General features: G+C 36.9%; 1 long non-coding RNA gene across 1 annotated transcript in view; it reads left to right on the forward strand.

The window, feature by feature from the left end:
* The first annotated feature begins 6,624 nt into the window (after positions 1 to 6,624).
* LOC141276335 (uncharacterized) overlaps positions 6,625 to 14,075 on the forward strand; it is a 122,877-nt gene continuing 115,426 nt past the window's right edge. Inside the window, exons 1-2 of the long non-coding RNA XR_012325697.1 lie at positions 6,625 to 6,700; positions 7,260 to 7,332. This is a non-coding gene — a long non-coding RNA (uncharacterized lncRNA). The remainder of the gene's footprint in view (positions 6,701 to 7,259; positions 7,333 to 14,075) is intronic.

A 14,075-nucleotide genomic window follows, 5' to 3' on the forward strand; every position in this document is an offset into this window, starting at 1 on the left:
GGCCTCTCACTGTTGTGGCCTCTCCCTTTGCGGAGCACAGGCTCCGGACGCACAGGCTCAGCGGCATGGCTCACTGGCCTAGCCGCTCCGCGGCATGTGGGATCTTCCCGGACCGGGGCACGAACCCGTGTCCCCTGCATCAGCAGGAGGACTCTCAACCACTGCGCCACCAGGGAAGCCCCTCAAATAATATTCTTAATGTATTAGAATTTATCTTGCTCCAAATCCTCTCAGTACTTGATATTACAATATTTTCTTTCTTTCTTTCCCTTCCTGCCTTTATTTATTTATTTTTTCTATTTTAGCCTCTCAGGGGGAAGGGAAGCATGGTTAATTTCCATTTCCTTTTTCCAAAAAAAAAAAATCTTTTTATTTATTTATTTGGTTGTGCCGGGTCTTAGTGGTGGCACGTGGGATATTCATTGCCGTGTGTGGGACCTTTAGTTGTGGCATGCGAGATCTTTATTTGTGGCATGTGCTATCTTTTAGTTGCAGCATGCGGGATATTTTAGTTGTGGCATGCAGGGTCTTTTTTTAGTTGTGGCATGCAGGATCTTTAGTTACGGCATTTGAACTCTTAGTTGTGGCATGTGGGATCTCGTTCCCTGACCAGGGATCAAACCCGGGCCCCCTGCACTGGGAGCACAGAGTCTTAGCCACTGAACCACCAGGGAAGTCCCTCCATTTCCTTAATACTAATGGTATCAAACATCTTTTCAGATTTTTTTTTTTTTGATTTTTGGACATCCTCTTTTGAATATGACTTTTAAAGTCTTTTGCTCATTTTCTTACTGAGTTTTTTGTCTTTTCATTATATGTTCTGGATACAAATCCTTTTTCAGATTAATGTATTGTGAATATATTCCCCCACTACATGGCTTGCCTTTTCATTAAACTTGTAATAGTGTCTTTTGATAACATAAAGTTCTTAATTTTAATAATATTCAATTTACTGATATTTCTCTTTATGTTTTACTTAAAAAATTTTGCCTCCACGAAGATCATGAAGAAATTGTCCTTTGTGGTCTCCTATAAGCTTTATTGTTCTACCTTTATGATAAAGCTAGAATCCAGCTGAAATTGATTTTTCTATATATGTGAGGGAATCAAGATTTATTTTTATATGATTATTCAGTTGGCCCAGAAATTAACCTTTACATTAAAGCAATCATACATGCCTGAGTTTCTTTGTGGATTCTCCATTCTGTCACATTCAAAGTCTGCATATGCTTTGGCAATATTTTTTTTTTTTTTTTTTTTTTTTTTTTTTTTGCTGTACGCGGGCCTCTCGCTGCTGTGGCCTCTCCCTTTGCGGAGCACAGGCTCCGGACGCGCAGGCTCAGCGGCCATGGCTCACGGGCCCAGCCGCTCCACGGCATGTGGGATCTTCCCGGACCGGGGCACGAACCCGTGTCCCCTGCATCAGCAGGAGGACTCTCAACCACTGCGCCACCAGGGAAGCCCTGCTTTGGCAATATTACACAGTATTCTTTACTGTAATAGGTGAAAGATGATGGTACAAACTTCGTTTTCCTTCAAGATTGTCATAATATTCTTGGTCTTTGAATTTCTGTATGAATTTTAGAATCAGCTTGTCACTTTCTATAGATACATACATATATGCACAATCTGCTAGTATTTTGACTGGGATTATACTGATTATATAAATTAATATATAAAGAATGACTATATATTAGTGAAGTGAATTACTTGGCTTATAAACATTTGGGCATTTTCTAGTTATTGCTTTAGATTGTTATCATAATTTTACTATTTTCAGGGAACAAACTCAATATAATTTCAGTATTTAAAATTTGTGAGACTTGGTTTTGCTCTATATTTTAAATATTGCATTTATTTTTAAAGAATTTTTATTCTGTAGTTTTGCAGTTTCACATTTTATATAAGTCAGTTAGGTTAAGTTGGTCATTTATGTTGTTTAAATCTATATCTTTGCTGATTTTTTTTGTCATCTTATACAATCAGTTGCCGAAAGTGTTTCTAAAAGTCCAATATGATTGTGTATTATATGCTTCTACTTTTAGTTTTGCCAGGTTTTGTCTTATATATTTTAAGACTATGTTATTAGTTACATACACATTTAGAATTCTTATATCCTAGTCAATTGACCTTTTTGTCATTATGAAGCATTTCTTGTTATCTTCAATAATGTTTCTTAACTCAAAGCCTATTTAATCTGATATTAGAATAGCTAAATAGGCTTTCTTTTGGTTATTGTTTATAGTCTACTCTTTTTCTCTCAATCTTTTCATATCTTAATATTTAAAGCAAAGTAGTGTTGGATTTTGTTATTTTATCCAGCAAGATAATTTTTATTTCTTATTTGGAGTAATGAATCCATTTACATTTAATGCAACTACCTTGGGGGCTTAAATATACCATTTTGCCATGAATTATCTATTTGCATCATGTGTTCTATTTTTCCTCAATATTTGCCTTCTTTTTGGTTAATCTGGTAATTATTTTAATATTTCATTCTTTTATGTTTCAGTTATATATTCCTTTGTTATTCTTTTAGTTGACCCTACATATTACAATATGCATCTTTGACTTATTGTAGTTTATTATAAGTTAGTATTTTTCCTACTTTTCTGACAATGCAAGGGATAATTTAACCCATTTACTCCCCTTCCCAAATTTCTGCTACTATTGAGTTTAATTCTCTGCACATGCCAAACTACATACAACTAATTTTAATGTTTTGTTCATTCAATATTCATGTAGGTTTTCCCACACATATACCATTGTGCATTTCTTCATTCTTGAACCTCCAGCTTTCTCTCTGGGATTATTTTCCTTCCATTTGTAGAACATTGTTTGATAGTTCTTTTGCTGCAGGTGTAATGATGATTATTTCTTGCAATTTTTGTTTGTCTGAAAATGTCCTTTATCACTGATATTTTGGAATAAATATTTACCAATTTAGAATTACAGTTTGAGTTATTTTCTCTCAGCACTTTCAGATTGCATTCTATTGTCTCCAGGCTTCATTGTTTCTCTTGAGAAGTCAGTGGTACATTTTGATATCTCTCCTTGGAAGATAATTATCTGTAAACCATAATGTCTATTTCTGTCTTTTTAATATTTTACCTTTGTCTTTGGTTATAAGCAGTTTTTCCATGTTTTCACTAGGTATATTTTTCTTTGAATTTATCCTGCATGTGATTCACACTGTTATATATTTCTGTGCCTTGATAACTTTTCTTAATTTTGGACATTTTTTTTTCTTTTTTGCTATTTTTCCTTAACATTTTGCTTATGTCCCCTCTATGACTTTACATGATGTTCTTTATGCCTTTTTCTAACTTGCCTCCATCTGGATATTTTCCTTTCTGATGCTATGTCTAGTGTGTGATAAATCAATTTACTGAGTTCTTCATTTAGTTATTGTATTTTTAAATGTATAATTTCCATTTTATTTTCTAATAGATTCATCTCATTATCTATTTTCATAAATACATTAGATCTGGTTGCCTTTGTAGCACTAACATCCAAATTTCAACACCTAAACTAATGTTACCACTGAAAGCTTTAAGCTACCATTTTCTTCTTGGGTTTCCTTGACCTTGGGCTGCTTATTTGTGGTAAGATGCCTCAAGAAGAAAGTAGAAGATGATGCCAGATCACCTGAACGTCTTTTCTTTCTCCAAAAATTATGGTCCCTGAAGTCCTAGATGCCTTTGTTGCTCTCTGCTGCCTTCAGATAACTATATTTTATAACTTGTCTGGTTTTTGTAGTTCTCTGCAAAAGGCTTGGTCTGATACAATGTACTCCTCATAGCCAGATGATTACAAGAATTAACACATTCAAATGCTATTCCAGGAGAGGGTAGTAATGGAAACTCGGCATACTTCTTACATTGAAAGGACCAAGAAAAGGAGTGAATAACAATTTGCAAAGTTTGCCTAACACAGGCAGTAATAGATAGATTGGGCAGGTAGAATTTCTCTGACCTAAAATTTTTGTATGTATTAAAATAATTTTAAAAATTTGATCTAGAAATTATTAAGCTCATTCATTAATAAACGGAGGAAACTGCATCCCAGAGAATCTTGGCATCCGACTCTAGGACCAGCTTATAAGAATCAGAGTTGAAAGTACCTCCCAGGTTTACAAACTTCCCATAAGGTATTCCCACAAAGATCGTACGTTGAAGCCCTCACTAAATGAAATGACTTCACTTGGAGAAAGGGCCTTTAAATAGGTTTTTAAGCTTAAATGAGGTCACAAGTGTAGGACCCCAATCTGATAGGACTCATGGCATTATAGGAAGAGGAAGAGAGACCAGAGCTCTCTCTCCCTATAGGCACACATAGAGAAAAAGCCATGTGAGGACGCAGTGAGAAGGCTCATCTACAAGCCAGGAAGTGAGGCCTTACCAAATACCAACCCTTGTGGCACACTGATCTTAGGCTTCCAGCCTCAGAACCATGAGAAAATAAATTTGTTTTTAAGCCACCTGGCCTGAGGAATTTTGTTATGGAAGCCCGAGCAGAATAACAGAGTGGCCTTTCCACTAAACCAGCTTCACCTTGTTCTTCAGAGCTCTGTTGAACCATAAGGATGTCTAAAGGGAGTCACTTTATGTCCACTCACACTTCAGTCAAAGGAAGGTCGGGATTCTTTATAAGATTTTGTTTGAAGAAAGGCTCTGCTAAAAATAATTCGGAAGTCAGTGATCCCATAATGTATCAAGATTAGGAGCATTTCATCAAATGTGGATATGTAAAAAAGAGAGCAATATTTTCTTCCAGTTATTGTATTAGAAAGAGAGCTGAGATTGCTCTGTTGGACAGTGTGACATGAGGCAACTGATTTTAATTTCCCCAAGTTTCATTTTACCCACCTGTGTACCAGATAGTAATTCCAGTCCTTGCACAAAGTTGCCTGTGCAGGAAATACAAGTTTTGTCTTCTATAATTCAACTTAATTTTTATTTTGTCAAGATGGTAGAAATGTAATGTCATTCATTTTGAGATGCCTCTCTTTTCCATGGCTGTTTCTAAGTTCTGGGAAGCTTAGTGTTATGGCCTCATTGTGAGGAGGAGGGGATTAGAGGGTATCTAACTGTTGATGATATGTATTCATGATGGCAAACACTCAGACATCCTTTTTCCCATGTGTTCGACTGTGGACACTCTACACAGGTTGCTGTTTGCTTCTTTCTGCAAGTCTCTTCAGCTTCAGCAGCTTTCTCTGCTGCTTTCATGTTGTAATGTTCACTGGATGTGTTGAACTCTTGAAGGGGTTCGGCTTGAAGACCTCGGCTTTGCCGTTTTATATACAGCATGCGCACATTTCCTTTTGGTGATTTTGTATTCGTTTAGCCCATTCTGCATAATGGGAAACAAGTCACCAATGATTTCAGCTGCTGAGAATCTAGGGGTTTTACTAATTCTCTGGGGCTTAACCCAGGGAGCTGCACATGGGACTCCACTTTCTTTGGGAGTTACCAATTTCTGTGCATACATTGTTTCTTGAACCCAATTTAAGGGAAGTGGATTGCCTTAGGGTATGAGAAGTTTTGTTCTTTTATCTTTACCTTTATTTCCAAATTGATAGTCTTTACTGAGTCATTTCTGTTGCTTCGAGGGTCTTGGCTTTTGAAACACAAAGCCATAAATACACCTTCTATCTTTCTTTTCTACTGTCATATTTCTTCCCCGAGGCAGAAGCACAGAATGGTCTAGCTACCACTTGAATAATGGAGAAAGTAGGGAAAATTATAGGGAGGGAGGGAGGGAGGGATGGATGGATGGATAGAGAGATTGGTAGGTAGATAGATAGATTTCTCTTAAAATGTATTGCTTCAACTAGATATCTAGATTTACTTCTAGTTTTACAATTCTGGATTATAATAAAAATAATTATTTCATAGTTCCTTTTGCTGAGTGCTCACTCTACCAGGTTACCATGATGAGCACTTTACATACAATAATCATTTTTAACCTTCCCAGCAATCCTATAAGACAGTCTTATCTTTAATTCACAAATAAGAAAACTGAGACTTGGAAATGGTAAACTAAGATCATGGAGTTCCTAAGTGGCAGAGCCGGTACTCTAGTCCAGGTCTATCTTACCTTAACACTTGTTCTCTTAAACACTTTGAACTACTTCTCTTTAGGTGACTGAAGTCTTGCCATTCTATAACCTGTGTCAGAATATATTTAATTGTGTTTAGCAGATGGAAAGCTATGAAAGCATTAAGGCATTGACATTAGGTGTGAACCAAGCCATAACTTAGCCTGTGATAAGTAACCTGTTTATGCACATGTCTATTTAATCTTCACAGGAAAATTAAAAGATTTTCCTGTTATTACATTCATTTTATAGATAAGAAACTGATGCACAGAAAGGATTTGAACTCATGTAGCTGGGCTCTAGAGGCTATGTTCTTAACCACCCTGTTTGGCTGCCTCGTCCATAAAAGAGATAGGAGAGTGATGTGTACCCTTAGGAAGAGCCAGCCAAGTGATAGACAAATTTATAGCTTCTGCAACTCTTCATGAGATCCTTATATCTATGACTTCAACCTGCATGAAGGCTTACTAAGCCAAATTATATACAGTGGGGAAGGTAATATTTCATCTCCCTTCAGGTCAGTTGGTTCTTAGCAGCATGCTTTCTGGCTTGAGATTTGAGGATCTCCAGACAGACAAACTCCACAATCCCTCAAAGGTCAGTCTAAATATCAGTCATATAAACAGAACCTTAATCATAAGCACATGGCTGATTTATAGTTCTCAATTGATTCTTGCTTTTTCATGATAGGGCATAACATGGATAACAGAGAAGGCAAAGAGTCAAGGAGCTTCCTGACTCCCTTTGAACTTATCCCAAATTTATTTCCCTGGCTATTTGCACTTGTAACCCTGTACAACCTGAACATTTCTTTCTAACTTTGCCACCTGTTGAGTCTTGTGTCTTCCTTTACTTTTGCCCATTTCCTTTGTAATAATAGTACTAGTAGTAGTAGTTGTTGTTTTGTGTGTGTGTGTGTGTGTGTGTGTGTGTGTATGTGTATATGTATGTGTATGAGAGAGAGAGAGAGAGAAAGGGAATATGTATTTATAAAAATATACCTTTGTTGCAATTTGTAAAATTAAGACATAATGAATGGAAACATACTTTGATTCTCAATGCATTGGTTTCAGCTTAATAAATGTATGTTGTTCATGATAAGTAGGTCATTACTCGGAACTCCATCCCGGCAAACTTCTCCTTTTCTTCCCCACAGGCAGCACCTGCATGTTGAAGTCCTCCTCAGAAGCCCACAGGAGATGAGCAGACATCACTGAGCCCTTTCTCAGGTGAGCATCTGTGATTGGACTCAATCATAAACTGTCTTCACTGTCTTTTTGACTGTTTACTCCCTCTGACAATAGCAGTGAGGAAATAATCTTCTAGTTCTGCTAGTAGATATCAACTGGGCTAGCTTATTGCATTTAATGGATTTCAACAGACCTTTGACAAACTTTGTAATTAAATTGACTTACTTGCTCCCAGCTTTCTTTTGTTACTAAATGAACACTAATGCTACTGAGTTGCCATGGGTGTACCAGCATAGAAAATGACCCTGGATGCTTAGCTATGGTAATTTTACACTTTAGTCAGTCAGTGGGCATTACTTTAGGGAATCTAATTCTTTCTGCCATCAGCTTTTAGGTGGAGTCCAGTTCATCATGGGCCCGTGGTGATTACAAATCCAAATAACTCTTAGTTATCTGAGTAGGGTTTACTCATGTGGTTTTGTCCCTGAGGCTAATATCTTTTCTCAGATTGGCATCATCTGTTCTTGGTCCCTGGTATAGAGGGACTGCTAGAGAATTCAGATGTTATCCTAAAGTAATCTGACCTTGTCCCCAGATCACTATCCCCATAATATTCACTGTTTCAAAGAAATAATAGAAGGCTTGTTTGTTTGCTGATACGCTTGTCAATGTACCTCTGCTGTGCATCACCTGTATTACTTATGTGGGGAGAGTATTTCCCCAAAAGCCGAGACCACTTTCCACCCTGGGTTCTGACACTCACTGATGATGGTTTTGAGCAAGACATCTGATCTTTCTGGATCTCAATTTCTTCATCCGTACAGTGACAGAGTTGTTGTACTTCTAAGGACCTTTCCATCTCTGAAACTTCCCTTATTACACTCTGGAAACCTCATAAACCTTCCTTTCCACATTTTCTATAATATGCCTTTAAAACTTTGCCTGATGAGCATATCATGTAATAGCTCATGAGAGGGGTTGAGGAAGCAGTTGTATGGTTTAGATGCCTAGCATGTGCTAAGAGCACTGTGGGGTGTTCTGTACTCTCCTGCCAAATTGATACTGAGCTGAATCAGGGAAATTGCCCAGTAAGCCTCCGTCTTTCTTCTCTCCATATAGTCAGCCTTGAATGTTGATTACATTCAGATCACAGTAAAAATTTTCATCCATTTAAAGAAATATATGTTTTCCATTCTAGAACTTGATTTTTTTTTCCCACTTGAACTCATTTGCCTTTTCCCAACAGACACTATATTTAGTCAGATTGTGGAAACTAATTTTTGGTGTCACTGCACATTTGCTCAAGGTATTTATTTATTTTTAAAGTATAATAAGCTAATATTTGCCAGCAAAGGATCCTGTTTGAGGTTCACTGATGCAACTGGAGATGCTGGCAAGGGAATTCTAGTTCTGTTACCCAGCTTCCTGACGATGGCTCAGTATTCTAAATTGCACAGATTATCTCTCTGCTCTGAAATCTTAATACAAATAACTTTTCAATAATTAGTAAGGTTTTGTCACATGCATAAAGACATTGTAAAGTTATGAAAAACACTAATGTTGTTTTAATTGTCTTTAAGTTCCCTATGGGAGTTATATTTTCATAAGGATACCCCTTATAATACAGTTGGGAGGACACATCTGAGTACAGAGAGGAGTACCTTTTAATTTGCTTAACTCTTTCAAGCCCTTCCTTTATTTTGTATCCCAAATACTGTTTGACTTTTATGTATAAAAATTCTTATTTGAGGACTGCATTCAATTTTTAAAACATGGTAAATGGGAGATTCAAGTGCATACATAGGGGAGTAGCTAGGAATAGCTAGGCAAGAGAAAGGGAAAGGCCAGCAGTGAGATATTACCTTTGATCAACAAACCTAGGTATTAGGCATGTGGCATGCATGCTTCAAGAATGCAAGTGCGATTTATACTTTAATAAGAAACATGTAATTAAAATTTAATTCTCAAGATCATTTTCTTTAAAAGCAACAGAGATTTCTTAGAGTTATTGGCCCCCTGCCTGGCCACTTTGGATACAATGCATTGGGAATGCATAGTTGAATTATCAAGCAAGCCTTGGGCATCTCTTTAGGTCTGATATGGAAGGACTCAACAACTTCCAGTTGGACCTTACATACAAAACCCCTACCACCAACCAGGGAAGACCAATCAAGAATCATTGCTGCAGAAGTTTGTCATGCTCCTGCCATGCTGGAGTCCCCGTCATCTTTCCCTTTTCCAGAGAATCTGCACTGTCCACTCCTAAAATTCATCCCCAAGTCCCCACTTCTCACTTCACCTCACTGTTGGTAAGTCAGCAAGAGTAAGAAGTGGACAAAGGAAAGCTCTCCTCATCCTTGGCTCTACTTTTCTGAATTCCAAATGGTATTCTTCAGTGCAGTATTCTTGCTTTTAGAATATAAAACCATATAGCCATTGTTAAATGGTTATAAGAGACTGACCTTGACTAAGAAACATTCCCTTTGGTCTATATAAAAGTCTAGTGCAAAGCTCCTCATTCACTCAGATCCAACTTGTTATAGATACTATGACCAATGGCTTAGAGCTTCCACTGCCCAACAGGTGGGATGGTGGGTGGAGGGGAATATTAAGTCATTCTGATGAATATTTTGCCAGAGAAGGAGGAGGCATGTGTGCTAATATAATTTCTAACTCTTAACATGTTTCATTGTCATTTGTTTCTAGGTATTTTTTGATTTCCTCTTTGATTTCTTCAGTGTTCACTTCGTTATTAAGTAGTGTATTGTTTAGCCTCCATGTGTTTGTATTTTTTACAGATCTTTTCCTGTAATTGATATCTAGTCTCATAGCATTGTGGTCGGAAAAGATACTTGATACAATTTCAAGTTTATTAAATTTACCAAGGCTTGATTTGTGACCCAAGATATGATCTGTCCTGGAGAATGTTTCATGAGCACTTGAGAAAAATGTGTATTCTGTTGTTTTTGGATGGAATGTCCTATAAATATCAATTAGTCCATCTTGTTTAATGTATCATTTAAAGCTTGTGTTTCCTTATTTATTTTCATTTTGGATGATCTGTCCATTGGTGAAAGTGGGGCGTTAAATTCCCCTACTATGAATGTGTTACTGTCGATTTCCCCTTTTATGGCTGTTAGTATTTGCCGTATGTATCGAGGTGCTCCTATGTTGGGTGCATAAATATTTAAAATTGTTATATCTTCTTCTTGGAGCGATCCCTTGATCATTATGTAGTGTCCTTCTTTGTCTCTTCTAATAGTCTTTATTTTAAAGTCTATTTTGTCTGATATGAGAATTGCTACTCCAGCTTTCTTTTCGTTTCCATTTGCATGGAATATCTTTTTCCATCCCCTTACTTTCAGTCTGTATGAGTCTCTAGGTCTGAAGTGGGTCTCTTGTAGACAGCATATATATGGGTCTTGTTTTTGTATCCATTCAGCCAATCTGTGTCTTTTGGTGGGAGCATTTAGTCCATTTACATTTAAGGTAATTATCGATATGTATGTTCCTATTCCCATTTTCTTAATTGCTTTGGGTTCGTTATTGTAGGTCTTTTCCTTCTCTTGTGTTTCTTGCCTAGAGAAGTTCCTTTAGCATTTGTTGTAAAGCTGGTTTGGTGGTGCTGAACTCTCTCAGCTTTTGCCTGTCTGTAAAGGTTTTAATTTCTCCATCAAACGTGAATGAGATCCTTGCTGGGTAGAGTAATCTTGGTTGCAGGTTTTTCTCCTTCATCACTTTAAATATGTCCTGCCAGTCTCTTCTGGCTTGCAGAGTTTCTGCTGAAAGATCAGCTGTTAACCTTATGGGGATTCCCTTGTGTGTTATGTGTTGTTTTTCCCTTGCTGCTTTTAATATGTTTTCTTTGTATTTAATTTTTGACAGTTTGATTAATATGTGTCTTGGTGTATTTCTCCTTGGATTTATCCTCTGTGGGACTCTCTGTGCTTCCTGGACTTGATTAACTGTTTCCTTTCCCACATTGCAGGTTCTTATTAGTTATCCATTTTATGCATATTAGTGTATATATTTCAGTCCCAATCTCTCAATTTATCACACCCTGCCCACCACCACCACTATCCTCCCTTGGTGTCCGTATGTTTGTTCTCTACATCTGTGTCTCTCTTTCTGCTGTGCATACTGGTTCATCTGTACCATTTTTCTAGGTTCCACATACATGCGTTAACATACGATATTTGTTTTTCTCTTTCTGACGAACTTCAGTTTGTATGACAGTCTCTAGATCCATCCACGTCTCTACAAGTGACCCAGTTTTGTTCCTTTTTATGGATGAGTAATATTCCATTGTATATATGTACCACATCTTATTTATCCATTTGTATGCTTCCATGACCTGGCTATTGTAAATAGTGCTGCAATGAACATTGGGGAGCATGTTTCTTTTCGAATTATGGTTTTCTCTGGGTATATCCCCAGGAGTGGGATTGCTGGGTCATATGGTAATTCTATTTTTAGTTTTTAAAGGAACCTCCATACTGTTCTCCATAGTGGTAAAAGCTGGTTCTTTGAGAAGATAAACAAAATTGATAAACCATGAGCCAGACTTATCAAGAAAAAAAGGGAGGTGACTCAAATCAACAGAATTAGAATTGAAAAAGGAGAAGTAACAAGTGACATGGCAGAAATACAAAGGCTCATGAGAGATTGCTACAAGCAACTCTATGCCAATAAAATGGACAACCTGGAAGAAATGGACAAATTCTTAGAAAAGCACAATCTTCTGAGACTAAACTAGGAAGAAATAGAAAATATGAACAGACCAATCACAAGCACTGAAATTGAAACTGTGATTAAAAATCTTCCAACAAACAAAAGTCCAGGACCAGATTGCTTCACAGGCGAATTCTATCAAACATTTAGAGAAGAGCTAACACCTATCTTTCTCAAACTCTTCCAGAATATAGCAGAGAGAGGAACATTCCCAAATTCATTCTACCAGGTCACCAACACCCTGATACCAAAACCAGACAAAGATGTCACAAAGAAAGAAAACTACAGGCCAATATCACTGATGAACATAGATGCAAAAATCCTCAACACAATACTAGCAGACAGACTCCAACAGCATATTAAATGGATCATACACCATGATCAAGTGGGGTTTATCCCAGGAATGTAAGGATTCTTCAATATATGCAAATCAATCAATCTGATACACCATATTAACAAATTGAAAGAGAAAAATCATATGATAATGTCAATAGGTGCAGAAAAAGCTTTTGAAAAAATTCAACACCCATTTATGATAAACACCCTCCAGAAAGTGGGCATAGCGGGAACTTTCCTCAACATAATAAAGGCCATATATGACAAACCCACAGCCAATATCATTCTTTAGTGGTGAAAAACTGAAACCATTTCCGCTAAGATCAGGAAGAAGACAAGGTTGTACACTCTCACCACTCTTATTCAACATAGTTTTGGAAGTTTTAGCCACAGCAATCAGAGAAGAAAAAGAAATAAAAGGAATCCAAATTAGAAAAGAAGAAGTAAAGCTGTCATTGTTTGCAGATGACATGATACTATGCATAGAGAATCCTAAAGATGCTACCAGAAAACTACTAGAACTAATAAATGAATTTGGTAAAGTAGCAGGATACAAAATTAATGCACAGAAATCTCTTACATTTCTTTACACTAATGATGAAGAATCTGAAAGAGAACTTAAGGAAACAGTCCCATTTACCATTTCAACAAAAAGAATAAAATATCTAGGAATAAACCTCCCTAAGGAGACAAAATCCCTCTATGCAGAAAACTATAAGACACTGATGAAAGTAATTAAATATGATACAAACAGATGGAGAGATATACCATGTACTTAGAGTGGAAGAATCAATATTGTATAAATGACTCCACTACCCACAGCAATCTACAGATTTCAGTGCAATCCCTATCAAACTACCAATGGCATTTTTCACAGAACTAGAACAAAAAATTTCACAATTTGTATGGAAATACAGAAGACCCCAAATAGCCAAAGCAATCATAAGAAAGAAAAATGGAGCTGGAGGAATCAGGCTCCCTGACTTCAGACTATACTACAAAGCTACAGTAATCAGGACAATATGGTATTGGTGCAAAAACAGAAATATAGATCAATGGAACAGGATAGAAAGCCCAGAGATAAGTCCATGCACATATGGTCACCTTATTTTTGACAAAGGAGGCAAGAATATACAATGGAGAAAAGACATTCTCTTCAATAAGTGGTGCTGGGAAAACTGGACAGCTACATGTAAAAGAATGAAATTAGAACACTCCCTAACATACACAAGAATAAACTCAAAATGAGTTAAAGACCTATATGTAAGGCTAGACACTATAAAACTCTTAGAGCAAAACATAGGCAGAACACTCGATGACATAAATCACACCAAGATCCTTTTTGACCCCCCTCCTGGAGAAATGGAAATAAAAACAAAAATAAACAAATGGGACATAATGAAATTTAAAAGCTTTTGCACAGCAAAGGAAACCATAAACAAGATAAGACAACCATCCGAATGGGGGATAACATTTGCAAACAGAGCAACTCACAAAGGATTAATCTCTAAAATTTACAAGCAGCTCATGCAGCTCAATATTAAAAAAAACAACCCAATCCAAAAATGGGCAGAAGACCTAAATAGACATTTCTCCAAAGAAGATATACAGACTGCCAGCAAACACATGAAAGGATGCTCAACATCACTAATCATTGGAGAAATGCAAATCAAAACTACAGTGAGGTATCACCTCACACTGGTCAGAATGGCCAT

The sequence above is a fragment of the Tursiops truncatus genome, chromosome 14 (assembly GCF_011762595.2).
Source record: "Tursiops truncatus isolate mTurTru1 chromosome 14, mTurTru1.mat.Y, whole genome shotgun sequence".
Taxonomy (NCBI): domain Eukaryota; kingdom Metazoa; phylum Chordata; class Mammalia; order Artiodactyla; family Delphinidae; genus Tursiops; species Tursiops truncatus.